The sequence below is a fragment of the Sus scrofa genome, chromosome 3 (genome assembly GCF_054392235.1).
Source record: "Sus scrofa isolate SSC_HxYL_T2T_F1_AM1 chromosome 3, Sscrofa_HxYL_maternal_Yorkshire_Landrace_v2.0, whole genome shotgun sequence".
In the NCBI taxonomy this organism is placed as follows: Eukaryota; Metazoa; Chordata; class Mammalia; order Artiodactyla; family Suidae; genus Sus; species Sus scrofa.
The window spans coordinates 90,908,389-90,923,501 of NC_139385.1; the positions used below are offsets into that span (position 1 = coordinate 90,908,389).

At 33.2% G+C, this 15,113-nt stretch overlaps 1 protein-coding gene across 1 annotated transcript in view; it reads left to right on the forward strand.

Moving 5' to 3' along the window:
- WDPCP (WD repeat containing planar cell polarity effector) overlaps positions 1–15,113 on the forward strand; it is a 416,303-nt gene that overhangs the window by 292,039 nt on the left and 109,151 nt on the right. The gene's annotated exons all lie outside the window — the stretch shown is intronic.

Consider the following 15,113-nt stretch of genomic DNA (forward strand, 5'->3'; position numbering starts at 1 on the left):
AAAAAGATTCACACACTTAGAAAACAAACTTATGGCTGCAAAAGGGGACATATGGGAGGGTGAGAGGGATGGGCTGGGGGTTTGGGATTGGCATATGCATACTGAGGTGTATGGAATGATTGCCCATTGGGAACCTGCTGTATAGCTGTGACAAAGTCTACCCAATATTCTGTGATAATCTATGTGGGAAGACAAACTGAAAGAGAATGGATGTGTGTACATGTATAACTGAATCACTTGGTTGAACACCAGAAATTATCACAACATTGTAAATCAACTATACTTCAATAAAATTTTAAAAAATGAAAAAAGGAAAAGATACATGTGGGAGTTCCTGCTGTGGTGCAGTGGGTTAAGAGTCCACCTGCAGAGGCTTGGGTCACTGCAGAGGTAGAGGTTCAATCTCCAGACCAGCACAGTGTGTTAAATGATCCAGCATTGACACAGCTTCAGTGTAGGTTCACAGCTGCAGTGGCGCAAACTCAATCCCTGGCCTACTAACTTCAATGTGCTGTGGGTACAGCCATTAAAAAAAGAAGAAAATTAAGAAAAGATACATGCACCCCAATGTTCACTGCAACACTATTTACAATAGCTGAGACATGGAAGCAATGTAAATACCCACTGACAGACAAATAGATAAAGTAGATTAGATGATACTGGTACATATATACAATGGAAAATTAGATGATACTGGTACATATATACAATGGAAAATTGCTCAGCCATAAAAAAAGAATGAAATAATGCCATTCATAGCAACATGGATGGACCTAGAGATAATTATACCGAGTAATGTAAATCAGACTTCAAGATTCTTTAATAACCTATATGGGGGAAAAAGAATATATATATGTATATGTATAACTGATTCACTTTGCCATACACCCGAAACTAATACAACATTGTAAGTCAACTATACCTCCATAAAATTGTTAAAAATGAAAAGTAAAACACTGCAAAAAATAATAGTAAATCCCAGCTGCACTTAATATGGCTTTCTGCATAGTAAGAAATTCTTCCAGGAGTTCCTGCTCTGGCATAGCAGGTTAAGGACCTGGCATGGTCTCTGTGGTGGTGCAGGTTCAATTCTTGACCCAATGCAGTGGGTTAAGAATCTGACATTGCCACAGCTACAGTGTAGGTTGCAGCTGCAGCTCAAATTTGATCCCTGGCCCAGGCATTTCCATATGCTGTGGATGTAGCCAAAAAGGAAAAAAAAAAAAAAGAAATTCTTCTAAGTGCATTATATTTCCAAATAAACTTATTATGTATGTTATTTTTGATACTGTGCTATAAAAAACCTGTAGCTTTATAAGTTGCCATCTCCTTTTAAAATATATTTTAAAATTCTGATATGAAAGATTATCTGTGCATAAGAAAGATTTAGAGAATACAATATTAAAGATACAGTATAAATATTACTTAGTATATTATCATCCAGAGATAACTGATAATATTGGTCAATTTATTTCTTTTTGTAATGCAAATATTTTGGAAAACTCATTTATTTATCTTCCTTTTTGCTACCCAGTGGTATCTTCTAACTATATTCTCATATCACTAAAAGTCATTCAAAAAGCCTAATTTTTAATAATTTTTCTTCTTCCTTAATACCTTTTTGGTTTTATATAAAATCATGGTACCATTGTATATAGTATGTAAAATTATACCTAGTAGATGATATATGCATGAAAGTAAAGTCTTGCTCTTATACTTCAAATCTCATTATCAGTACAAAATTCTTATAAAACTAAGCTACAAAAGAAGTTTTAAATTTTATAAACAATTTGAAATTGTGGTTAACTGGTTACCTACACTGTGCTTCAGAGGCTATATTATATTACTTGTTTGACTTAGGAGATATATTCATGCCAACCTATTTTTGGCTCCGCTTCACCAGTCTTTTTTCTTTATTGTGTCATGATGTCAGTTTTGATCTATACCTTCCTGCCTCTAGGGATCCTCGCCTAAAGATACAAACCTAAACCTTTCATAATTATAAGCACATCAAAGACTGGCTGCTTTGCTTAGCTGCAGAGATCTATTCAAGACTATATTACTAGTATTACTATATTACTAGTTATATAGTTATTACTATATTACTAGTATTACTATATTACTAGTTATATAGTTATTACTATATAACTTAAAAGAGATTTATAATTTTCAGCAAAGTTCCTAAGAAGGCATGATTATCCAAACCTTTGTTACTTTCACAGTGGTGACAATGTTGTCAATCACAGAATGTGACATATTAAACAATATCAATTATTGTTACCTTACATATAGATTTTCTCTAAATTAGGTTTTTATTTTCAGGTCAAATCCTTCCATCATTTAAATATTTAACATCCTTGAATTATGAAATGCTAAATCACAATATTATGAAACAAGGTGTCTTTTAGAACTTACCTAGTCATAAATTGACAGTTAATTAGCAAAAGATAATAATAATCTTTTCCTGTACAGAAAGGTGCAAACATTAAACTATTTGGGCTTTAACTCTACTTTTTCTCCTTTTCAGAAAAGAGTCAATGTCTCAAACCTTCTTCTCTGACTTATTAGTTAGACAAGTAAATTGCACTAATCCAGGACAGAATTGTTCCCAATTAAATTTTATGCAAGTAAATAATGAAGAATTTGTTCAATGACTGGTATGTATATATATTAAGAATAGCTAATTAAACCATGAAGCTGGATTAAAATCATGCATCTGCTTTATCAAAATTTAGGTAGTATATTTACCCTTTACCTGTTTGCTTTTTTTGGGTTTTTTTTTTTTTTCTTTTTTTTTGCCACAGCATGCAGCTTGATGTGGGATCTCAGTTCCTAGACCAGGGATTGAACCTAGGCCACAGTGGTGAAAGCACCAAATCCTAACTTCTAAACCACCAGGGAACCTCCCCCCCCCCCATCTTTACCTGCTTTTAAACCTTTTTATAGTGTACATAATATATTCATATAACCATAAATTTCTATTTTCCAGGGGAATCAGGAGGAAATCAGCTTTTTTTCTAGTGACATATTCCACAGGCTCAAAGAAAATAAAATAGCCTTCATTTCCAGATCTAAACATCCTCCAATTTGCTCTGGAGTCGAATTTAGTTTAAAGCTGATATTTTTCAGTTTGCACCACAGACATTCATACATGTACACTTATCAAGACACAGAGCTGTCAGAAAGTCAAAGTATTCCAATGATGTACTAGGGCCAGCATCTATGGCCTTGCAAGGGCCAGTTGAGGGTATCTCTTCTCGACTCCAAGTTAAGGGATATGTCATTGGTAGCTCAAAACTGGCCACAGAAATCAGGAAACTGGTTGTTTTTTTTGGCTTTTGTTTGGGTTTGGTTTTTGGAGAGCTGACTGTTAGTCATTTAACAGCATATAACTGAGTAATCCTGGTTATGATTCCCAAAGGTCAAGTCTCCGCATATCAAAGAAAAGACCTCTAACTGTTCCTGATTCTACAACTCCCAGAACTTAATTTTAACATTCATACATCCTTCTCCAGAAAAATAAAAGAGGGAGTAGGGTTCATATCACATGTAATTTATTGCTTGTCTTTGCAATCATATAGCAATGTTGTCCAGTGGAAATATAATGCAAGGCACATACATAACATTAAATTTTCTACTAATGTTAAAAGTACATCTCAAATTAGATGTTAAATTTTCATCAGAAATATTTTATCTGTATTTAGATTTCATAAAGTTTTTAGTTGAAGTAATTTCAGATACCCAAGTTGGTCCATATATCCTTTATTAACAGTATCAGTTTTTAAATTCAAATTTTTAATACATAAAATTTAAAACTTAGTTCCTCAGTCATACTAGCCACGTTTAAGAACTCAGAAGCCACACATAGTAGTAGTTAACCTTATGAACAGTGCAGCTGTATAGTATCAGCATTTCAGGAATTCTCCAGATCTTAGGCCTCCCTTGACATGTGGAATCAAATGGATTCTTCCAATTTTTCAGTGCCTCAGTTTTCTGAGACAATAAAAATCTTAGAAGAATAATCAATAGTTATATCTATTTAATGACAGATGTTCAAATGATTGCCATAATCATGAAATCACTCATATGATATATCAGCTATGATATACAGCATGTCAGTTTATTTAAAAAAAATCAAGCACTAGCTCATTTTAAAGAGCTTAACATTGTTAGATGTTAGTAGCAATAAATGCTAAGCATTTATAGTTTTTCATCTTTAAAGGGCTTTACAAATTGTAATTAATCTTATAACATAATAGTATATCATTCCTGTTAGAAGTGGATTCCTGAGGCCAAAGAAGGCCTTTCTACTCAACAAAAACCTTCGATCTACTTGTCATATACTCTATACTACAATGTATATAAATTTGAGTGTTATACTTTATTCATGAGAGATGAACAGTACAAAATATTTACTTTAAATGACTTTTCTAATCCTGAATACAATAAACTAATCTAACAGGAAAAAGTGTTTCTATAATGTTCATCACATGTATATTGTCTGTGAAACTAAGAAAATTAAATACAACTTTTATTATATAAAAAAGATTATTAAATACCATTTTTATGGTACTTCTCAACTGCCGTCAAAACCATAACATCGTCAGTTTTTATGGGCCTTTCAGTCTTCAGAGTACTTACCTGCATCATTTTATTATCTCAACAACCCTAAAAGATTGACAGGGCAGATGTTATGCCCATTTTTTGGGTGAAATTCAGAAAGCCTCAGTGCCTTGCTTACAAAATTACATAGTGATCAGTGCAACAATTAGAGTCAAAACTGAGATCTTATTATTTTAGCTATCATTTATCAAGTGCATACTATATGTGGGAGAATATGTTGAACACTGTACATTATCTCATTTAATTGCCACAACAATCTTACAACATAGCCATTTTACAGATGAAGAAAGTATAATGCAGAAAAATTGTTACACATAATAAGTCCTTTTTTCTCAAAGCATATGTTCTTAACTTGTCTAATGCACTGAATCTAGAAATGTACTATTTTCAGGGTAGGAGAATAAAGGAACCAATCTTTATTTTTTGGTCTCTTTTTTTTAGGGCCACACCCATGGCAAATGGAAATTCCCAGGCTAGGGGTTGAATCAGAGATTTAGCTTTCCTACATTACAGCTCACACCCTTGGATCCTTAACCCACCAAGCAAGGCCAGGGATCAAACCCACATCCTCATAGATAATAGTCGGGTTCACTACTGCTGAGCCACGATGGGAACTCAGGAACCAATCTTCATCAAAAAATAAAAATTACTATAGACTAGCACATGTTATTTGCCTAGCATATTGCTAAGCTCTGCAATTTCAAATTTACAACAACAAAACAATATTAAGAGTTAAATATTTGTTTTCCCATTTATAAGGACAGAGACCTCAATCTGACACAAAATTTAAAAACAAACAAGCCTATCAAAAAATGGGCAGAAGATCTAAACACACAGTTCTCCAAAGAAGACATACAGATGGCCAAAAAACACATGAAAAGATGTTCAACATCACCCATGATTAGAGAGATGCAAATCAAAACCACTCTGAGGTACCACCTTACACCAGCCAGAATGGCCATCATCCAAAAGTCTATAAACAATAAGTGCTAGAGAGGGTGTGGAGAAAAAGGAACCCTAGTACACTGTTGGTGGGATTGTAAATGGGTGCAACCACTGTGGAAAGCAGTATGGAGATTCCTCAGAAAACTAAACATAGAACTACCATTTGATCCAGCAATCCCACTCCTGGACATCTACCCAGAGAAAACCATGACTCGCAAAGAGACATGTACTCCAATGTTCATTGCAGCACTATTTACAATAGCCAAGACATGGAAACAACCTAAATGTCCATCAACAGAGGAGTGGATCCAGAAGATGTGGTACATATACACAATGGAATACTACTCAACCATTAAAAAGAATGAAATACTGGCATTTTTTGCAACATGCATGGACCTAGAAACTACCATGCTAAGTGAAGTCAGCCATACAATGAGACATCAACATCAAATGCTTTCACTGACATGTGGAATCTGAAAAAAGGACAGATTGAACTTCTTTGCAGAACAGATGCCGACTCACAGACATTGAAAAACTTATGGTCTCTGGAGGAGACAGTTTGGGGGAGGGAGGATGTGCTTGGGCTGTGGGATGGAAATCAGATTGTTGTGATCATTATACAACTACAGATGCGATAAATTCATTTGAGGAATAAAAAAATAAAATTAAAAAAATAAATATTTCAGAAGATGCAAAAAACAAACAAAAAAAAACACCATTCCTGTTTGACTCCAAATCTCACACTCTGAACCACTTTGCCAGTATGCTTTTTTATTTCAAGTCCATTGTAATTTTCCATATTCCTTACTGTCCTTTGTTGCTCATTACTTAATTTTTTGTGTTGTTTTGCTTTTTGCAGGATTTGGGGGGGGTGCATTAAAAGAAAAAAAAGACAGTGAGGAAGTTTTCTTTGTCAGCTTTGCTTACCATATCATACTAACAGTGCAAAAGCAAGTACTTACACCATTTTCGTAGCATAATGCAGGAAAGTAGCTTTGAGCAGTGTGTCATACAACTCTATAGCTTTGAGCAGTGTGTCATACAACTCTATAACTTTGAGCAGTGAGCTGGCAAGTTACAGTACTAATGCGAAACTGAATTTCTTTACCTTAGCCTTTGAGCTAAACAATTCCTTCAACTGTTCAATAGTAAATTTCAGCAGTGTCTCCAGAACCAAAGGAAACTGACTTGTTCATTCAGTCGGTGTTTTGATTTAAAGCTTTATTTATAACAACAAAATATGAGAGAGAGGACCAAGCATTATTATACTAAATTTGCTCATAATGTTGCAAAATAATTTAACTTAATGGAGGTCATTAAATGAAAGATCATTAAATGTGATTACTTCAGCCAGAAAAATTCTTTATTCCTACATTACTTGAAATCCTTATGAAGTTCTCATTTCATGTTGCCTCAGTAATCAAAAATAAAAGTGTTTAGGAATTCTCTTGTAGCTGAGCAGGTTAAGGGTCTGGCACTGTCACTTGATGGCTTGGGTCACTGCTGTGGCATGGGTTTGATCCTTGGCCTGTGAACTTTTATATGCCTCAGGCCCAGCCAAAAAAAAGAAGTGTTTAGGTGTTCATAACATTTTTTCATAACAAATAGCATGTTAACCTAAGTACCATGAATATTTCTTGGATAGATTTTCTGTTAAAATTCACTAAGTTCTTTTTTCTTAATTTTCTGGCTAAATTCCATAATTAGATAGTTACCATGTTCCTGGTTAAGACTGCCTCTAAGAAGGAAGTAAAACATGTTTATACACATACATTCATAAGCAAGGTCAAAAAAGAAGACTAAACATGAAAGAGAAACATGTTGTTTCTAGTTACAACTTTGTCCCTATTTAGAACTAGATGTACTCATAAATGCATGCACTGTAATAATGTATAGAGATGACAGTTTCATTATTCTTTTATGAAATTTATTGTTTTTTCAAGCTAATAGTCTAAATATTTGGAATGCATTCATTTAAGCAGAAGAAATAGCTGGCAAATATACGCCTGCTAAGTTTATAACCTTTCTGTGTTTATTCAATGTAGGGTAACTTGAAGTGACAGGGTATGACATATCACAGAGATGACTCAGGTCAGGAATTTGAAGAAATCTTAAAAACAATACTCTTTAAAGGGACTTAAATAAATAAATAGCACATTAAAGATATGTAAAGTTTATAGTCTTTTTAAAAATCCTGTCTTCTATCAAAGAATTCAGTTCAAGTTATTAAATGTTTAGGAAAGTCTTTTACTCAGAAAAAAATAATTATCTAGAAATCAGGTTAGGAGAGGAATCTCTAGGTTCCTTTACAGTCAGTGTGCCTATCAACAGATATATGTATTTATTTAGAGCTTATATCTCTATTTGTTGACCAAAGAATTCAATGATAAATTTATGTTTCTATCACATAGTTTTCCTTTTTTTTTTTTTTTTTTTTTTTTCTGAAGCCTTTGCAATTATTTAGCTTTCATTACAAACTCCTGTCACAAAGCATGGGGTTTCAACAAATATGGTTAGATCACAAGATTTCTCCTAAAGGGCTGAATTTTGTTTCTATCATAGGAAAACAAGTGTGTACTTTGGTAATGGCAAAGTGTAACATACATTTGGAGGAGTATACATATTTTAAGTGTTCAACTCAGTAAACCTCCCCACATATCCAGCATCCAGAAAATGAAACTGAACTTTATCAGAACCCTAAAAAGGCTCCCTTGTCCCACTTTTGCATACCTCCAAAGAATAAACATTCCTGATTCCTAATACTATGAATGGGTTTTACTTGATCTTAGAAGAGAATCATCTGTCCTTATCTAGAAATAGGTGTACTCATAAATGTATTTACTATAGTAACATATAGAAATGACCAATAGGGTCTCTTATTGTCAGGGTTAAGGTCTGACTTATTTCACTTAACATACTTTTGTGAAATACACCCACATTATGAATATTATTCCATTATATATAGCAATATATTACACAATTTATTTTTTCATTTTGTCGCTAATGGATATTTCAGTTATTTCCAGTTGGAGTTCTCATAAATATTCTCCTATATATCCTTTGTGAATATACCTATCCATTTCTGCATACATTCAAATTTAGTAGTTACTGGTAAGATTTCTTTGGAGTAGCTGAAGCAGCTTACATTTTTTTTTTTAAAATCAGTGCATGAGAGTTCCTGTTTAGCCCCGCCCCTGCCAATTGTTATCCCCTGCCACCATTTTACTCATTCTGAGGATTTATAGCATTATTACGTTTAATTAGTATTTTGCTGTTGACTCATGAAATTGAGCTTCCTGTTATATGTTTATTGGAAATTTGAATATGTTTTCTGAAGTGTCTTTCAAGACTTCTAATCAAAATTCTACTGAGTTATTCTTTTTCTTATGATTTTTTCAGGAGTTCTTCATATAATCCTGATATATTACTGTAAATATTTTCTCTCATTCCTGGGTTCCCTTTATTGCTTTTTCAATATTGTATTTTGATGAACATAAGTTTTTAGTAATAATGTACTTTTTTTTTTTTTACCATTTTGTTCATGGCATTTTGTGATCTGTTTGAGAAAGTCTGTAATACTCGAAAGTCATGAAGGGGTATATTATGTTTTCTTTAAAATTTCTGTCTTTCCTTTTTCATTTAGATCTATGACTCATATAGAATTTTTTTTTGTGTATACTGTGGGCAGGTTTTTTAAAGTGCTTGTTTTTACCACATGGATATCCACATGAACCGGCACCACTTATTTAAAAGATAATCCATTCTCTATTGCACTGCAGTGTCACCTTTATTGTAAATCAGGTAACTACACTATATCTATTACCACTGTTTCAATTACTGTAAATTTCTAAAAGGTCTGGGTTTTTAGTTATGTAAGTCTTCTAGCTTTGCTGTTCAGAATTTCCATGCTATTCTTGGTCCTTTGCACTTCCATTTCCATTGTACAATCAGTTGTCAATTTACACACAAAAATATTGTTAGGGCTTTAATTGAGTTTGCACTAAATCTATAAAATCGATTTATGAAAAACTGACATTTTAGAACACTGAATCTTCCACATGCTATATATGTTCCTATTTATTTGTCTTCAGTTTTTCTTAATACTTCACAACTTTCCGTGCAGAGGACTAGCACATATTTCCTAAATTTATTTCTAAACATATAGGATGTGTATGCTATTCTAAGTGGTATTTTCATTTTCTGTATGCTTTTTTTAAAATGTAGAAATAAAAAAATTGAGTATTTGTCTTACATGCACTGATTTTTTAAAAAAGAACACTGGAGTAGATACATAAAACAGAAGCAAAATTAGGAAAGAAATAAAAGGTGCTTCATGGGGTTACTTGAGAGAGACTATGTTTCTTGAAACCAACGAACAAAAATACTAACTGAATTGTAGCAGTCCTTGTCCACTAATGGCCCATATACACCTGGACCACCTGTGAATTAGTTCCTATTGTCTGCCCGTTCATTTGTTTTTCATTGGTATGATCTTATCTCTCGCCTTTGTAGGGTTTTATTGAATTCTACATCTTGAATTTAAAAAATCATAGCACCATCGATGATATTATATTCCACCAAATAGGATTTTCTTTTCCTCTGCTGCTTAGAATGAGGATGACTATCTTAATGTAATCAGGGACTATGCCAGATTTATGCTGGGTTGTAATTTTGGTAAAATTCAGTCTACCACTGGCCTTCCTCTATTCCTACAATATGTGTGTGTGTGTGTGTCTGTGTGTGTGTGTACAAACATATACAAAGGCATATATAATAATGTTATATGTATTGTGTATGATATAATACATGTATAATTAAAATGGAACAGATAAATTTTAAAATTTTTATCCAGGTCCCCAGATGGAATACTGCTATGCTGCAAACTTTTCCATCCTACCTGAAAGCAAAATTTACTTTTAAAGTACTTTCCTCTTTATACTGTCTTTTATCTTTCAAGCAACTTTAAAAATAATTTACATTAAACATAGGATTAGTGATTATTTCATTGAGATAAATTTTATATAATATAAAATGTACAATTCAGTGGTTAGTATATTGGTCAGTGAAATATTGTGCATGATTACAACTATCTTTAGATGGTACTGTATGTCACTGGTAATTATGTGGCTATTGTATTTTAATAAGCACCAAAAATCTGGTAAAATAACTTGAGCATAATGTACAGCAAAACTCATTTTCCTAATGAACGTTTATCTGGCCACTTATACAGAACTAAACATGGTTGAAAAATAGAAAATAAGAAAGAACTCCAAATAGCCAAAATATTTATCACAAATCCCATGCTCCAAAATAAATCTTATATAATTTACTCATGTAGAATTTATTTTTAACAAGATTGAGAAGCTTACAAGTTCTTTTTTCTGATCACAGTTTTTAAAAAATGCTCATGGCAGTTAGAAATAACGAGTGGATGCCTAAGTGAGAACAGGGAGAGAAAATTTAAAAAATATGAAAAAGTCACAACAATCTGTGGCACAATTCAGTAAGCTCCAAAGACATAATTATATTCAAACACATTTTCTCCGAATTGATCTATAGTTAAATACAATTCCAATCAAAACCTTAAATAAGCCAACAAATTGGACAACCTAGAAGAAATGACAAATTCCTAGAAACATATACTTACCAAGACAGAATCATGAAGAAAGAGAAAATTTGAATAAAATGATTACTAGTAAGAAGACTGTTGAGTAATATAAAACCTTCCAAAAACAAAAGTCCAGAACCAGATGACTTCATGGTGAATTCTACCAAACACTTAAATTAATACCAATTCCATTAATCAAACTTGTGCATAATATAGCAAAGCAAGGAATATTTCCAAACTGTTTTACAAGGCTAGGATTATCCTAATACCAAAACCAGATAGAGATACTGTAAGAAAATTACAGGCTGATATCCTTGATAAACATAGATGCAAAAATCCTCAACAAAATATAAGCAAACTGAATTCAAAACTACACTAAAAAGAACAAACACCATGATCAAGTGGGATTTATTCCAGGGATGCAAGAAGGGTTCAACATCAGAGAGCAATCAATGTGCTACACCAAATTAACAAGTGAAGGACAAAAATCATATCATCTCAATAGATACAGAAAAGGAAGTTGACAAAGTTCAATATCCATTTTTTGTAAAAACTCACAACAACATGGGTAGAGGAAATGTATATTTAGAAAATAAAGGCCATATATGGGAAGCCCAGAGCTAACATCATACATAACAGTGGAAAACTGAAAGTTTTTCCTCTAGAATGAGAAACAAGGTAAGGATACTTAATCTTGCTACTTTGAATCAACATGCTATTAGCAGTTCTAACCAGAGCAATTAGGCAATAAAAAGAAATAAAAAGCATTCAAATCAAGGAGGGAGAATTAAAACTATTTGCAGATGATATGTGTGGAAAACTCTAAAGACTCCACCAAATAACTGTTAGAACTAATAGACTTTCAGGATACAAATCAGTTTTCAAAAATCTGTTGCACTTCTCTACACTAATATTGAAAAATTAAGAAAATTCTATTTACAACTCCATCAAAAAGAATAAAATACCAAGGAATAAATTTAACCAAAGAGGTGACAAGCCTGAATACTACATGAAATTGAGAGAAATTTGAAGAAGACCACAAAAATAAAGATAAATCACATTCATGGATTGGAAGAATTAATACTGTTAAAATTTCCATATACAGAAAGAAATCTACATATTCAATGCAATCCCTACTAAAAATGGCATTTTTCACAAAAATCAAACCAATAATCCTAAAATATGTGTGGAAAAACAAAAGACCCCAGATAGCCAAAGCAATCTTTAGGAAGAACAAAGCTGGTGGCATCATGGTTCCTGGTTAGTATAGTAATCAAAACAGGGTAGTATGGGCATTAAAGCAGACACACAGCCCAATGAAATAAGTCCATGCAAATATAGTTGATTAATTTACAACAAAGGAGCCAAGAATACTAAATGAGGTAAGAATAGTCTTTTCAATAAATGGTGTGAGGACAGTACAACTGTATAGCCACATGCAAAAGAATCAAACTGAAACACTATACAAAAAATTACCAAAATGGATCAAAGACTTGATTATAAGACCGAAACCATAAAACTCCCAGAAGAAAACATAGGTAGTAAGCACTCTGACATCAGTCTTGGCAATGATATTTGGATTTGACAATAAGCAAACACAAATAAGTAGGACCACATCAAACTAACTGGAACCATCAACAAAATAAGAAGGCAGCCTATAGAATAGAGAAAGTATTTGCAAATAGTATATCTGATAAGGGATTAATATCCGAAAAACATAAAGAACTCATGCAACTCAATAGAAAAAAAAACTAAACATTTCAATTAAAAATGGGCAGAGGATCTGAACATTTTCCAAAAGAAGACATATAAATGGCTAACAAGTATGTGAAAAGATGCTCAACATCACAAATCAGGGAAATGCAAATCAAAACAACAATGACATAGCACTTCACACCTTGAAGAAAAACTACTCTCAAAAGGACAAGAAAATAGGAAAAAGTCTCTTGAGCAAGTAGTGCTGGGAAAACTGGACAGCTGCATGTAAATCAATGAAACTAGAACACACCCTCACACCATGCACAAAAACAAACTCAAAATGGCTTAAAGACTTAAATGTAAGACAAGACACCATCAAATTCCTAGGAGAGAACATAGGCAAAACATTCTCTGACATCAATCATAAAAATGTTTTCCTAGTTCAGTCTCCCAAGGCAACAGAAATAAAAACAAAAATAAACCAAAGGGACCTAATCAAACTTACAAGCTTTTGCATAGCAAAGGAAGCTGTAAGAAAAAAAAAAAAAAAGACAGCCTACAGAATGGGAGAAAATAGTTTCAAATGATGCAACTGACAAGAACTTAATCTCGAAAATACAAAAACAACTTATACAACTCAACAGCACACACAAACATAAAAAAAACCCAACTGAAAAATGGTCTGAAGACCTGAATAGACATTTCTCCAAAGAAGATATATGGATGGCCAACAGGTACATGAAAAAATGCTCAACATCACTAATTATTAGAGAAATGCAAATCAGAACTACAATAAGGTACCACCTCACAGCAGTCAGACTGGCCATCATTAATAAGTCTACAAATACCAAACACTGGAGAGGGTGTGGAGAAAAGGGTATCCTCCTACACTGCTGGTGGGAATGTAAATTGGTACAACCACTATGGAAAACAGTATGGAGGTACCTCAAAAAACTAAATATAGAACTACCATATGACCCAGCAATCCTACTCCTGGGCATATATCCAAAGCATTCACTGAAAAAGATACATGCACCCCTATTTTCACTGCAGCACTATTCACAATAGCCAAGACATGGAAACAACCTAAATGTCCATCAACAGATGAATGAATGAAGAAGATGTGGCACATATACACAATGGAATACTACTCAGCCACATAAAAGAACAAAATAATGTCATTTTCAACAACATAGATGGAACTAGAGTCTCTCATACTAAGTGAAGTAAGTCAGAAAGAAGAAGAAATACCATATGATATCACTTATACCTGGAATCTAATATATGGCACAGATAAACCTATCTACAGAAAAGAGACAAACTCATGAACATGGAGAACAGACTTATGGTTACAAAGGGGGAGGGGGAGGGAGTGGGATGGACTATGAGTTTGGAGTTAGTAGATGCAAATTACTGCATCTGGAGTGGATAAGCAATGAGATCCTGCTGTATAGCACAGGGAACTCTATATACCCACTTGTGATGGAACATGATGGAGGATAATGTGAGAAAAAGAATGTATATACGTGTGTGTGTGTCTGTGTCACATTGCATTACAGTAGAAATTGATAGAACATTGTAAATCAACTATAAATTTTTTAAAAAGAGACAAGAAATAACATGTATTAGTGATGATATAGGGAAAGGGAAACATGCCCCCTTGCCATGGATGTAAATTGGTGCAGCCACTATGAAAAACAGTATGAGATTCCTCAAAAAAAAAAAAAAAAATGGAAGTATCATATGATCAAGTAATTACACTTCTGGGTCATTTATCAGAAGGTAACAAAGATATTCAAAAATATACCTGTACCCCTCTGTTCATTGTAGCATTATTTACCACAGCTAAGACATGTTGAGAATCTATGTACTCAATAATGGACGTATGGATATAAAAATTGTGTGTGTGTGTGTGTGTGTGTGTATGTGTGTGTGTATGTACACTGGAATATTATTAAGCCATAAAAATGAAGGAAACCTTACCATCTGTGACAACGTGGATGGACCCTGAGAGCATTATGCTAAGTGGAATATATCAGAGAAATACAAATACTGTATGATCTCATGTATATGTGGGGTCTAAGGAAAACCCATAGATATAGGGAATAGATTGGTAGTTACCAGAGGCAGGGGTTATACATGAGTGAAGCTATTTAAAAGGTACATACTTCCAGTTGTAAGATAAATAAGTCCTGGAGATATAATGTACATCATAGTGACTATACTTAACAGTATTTAT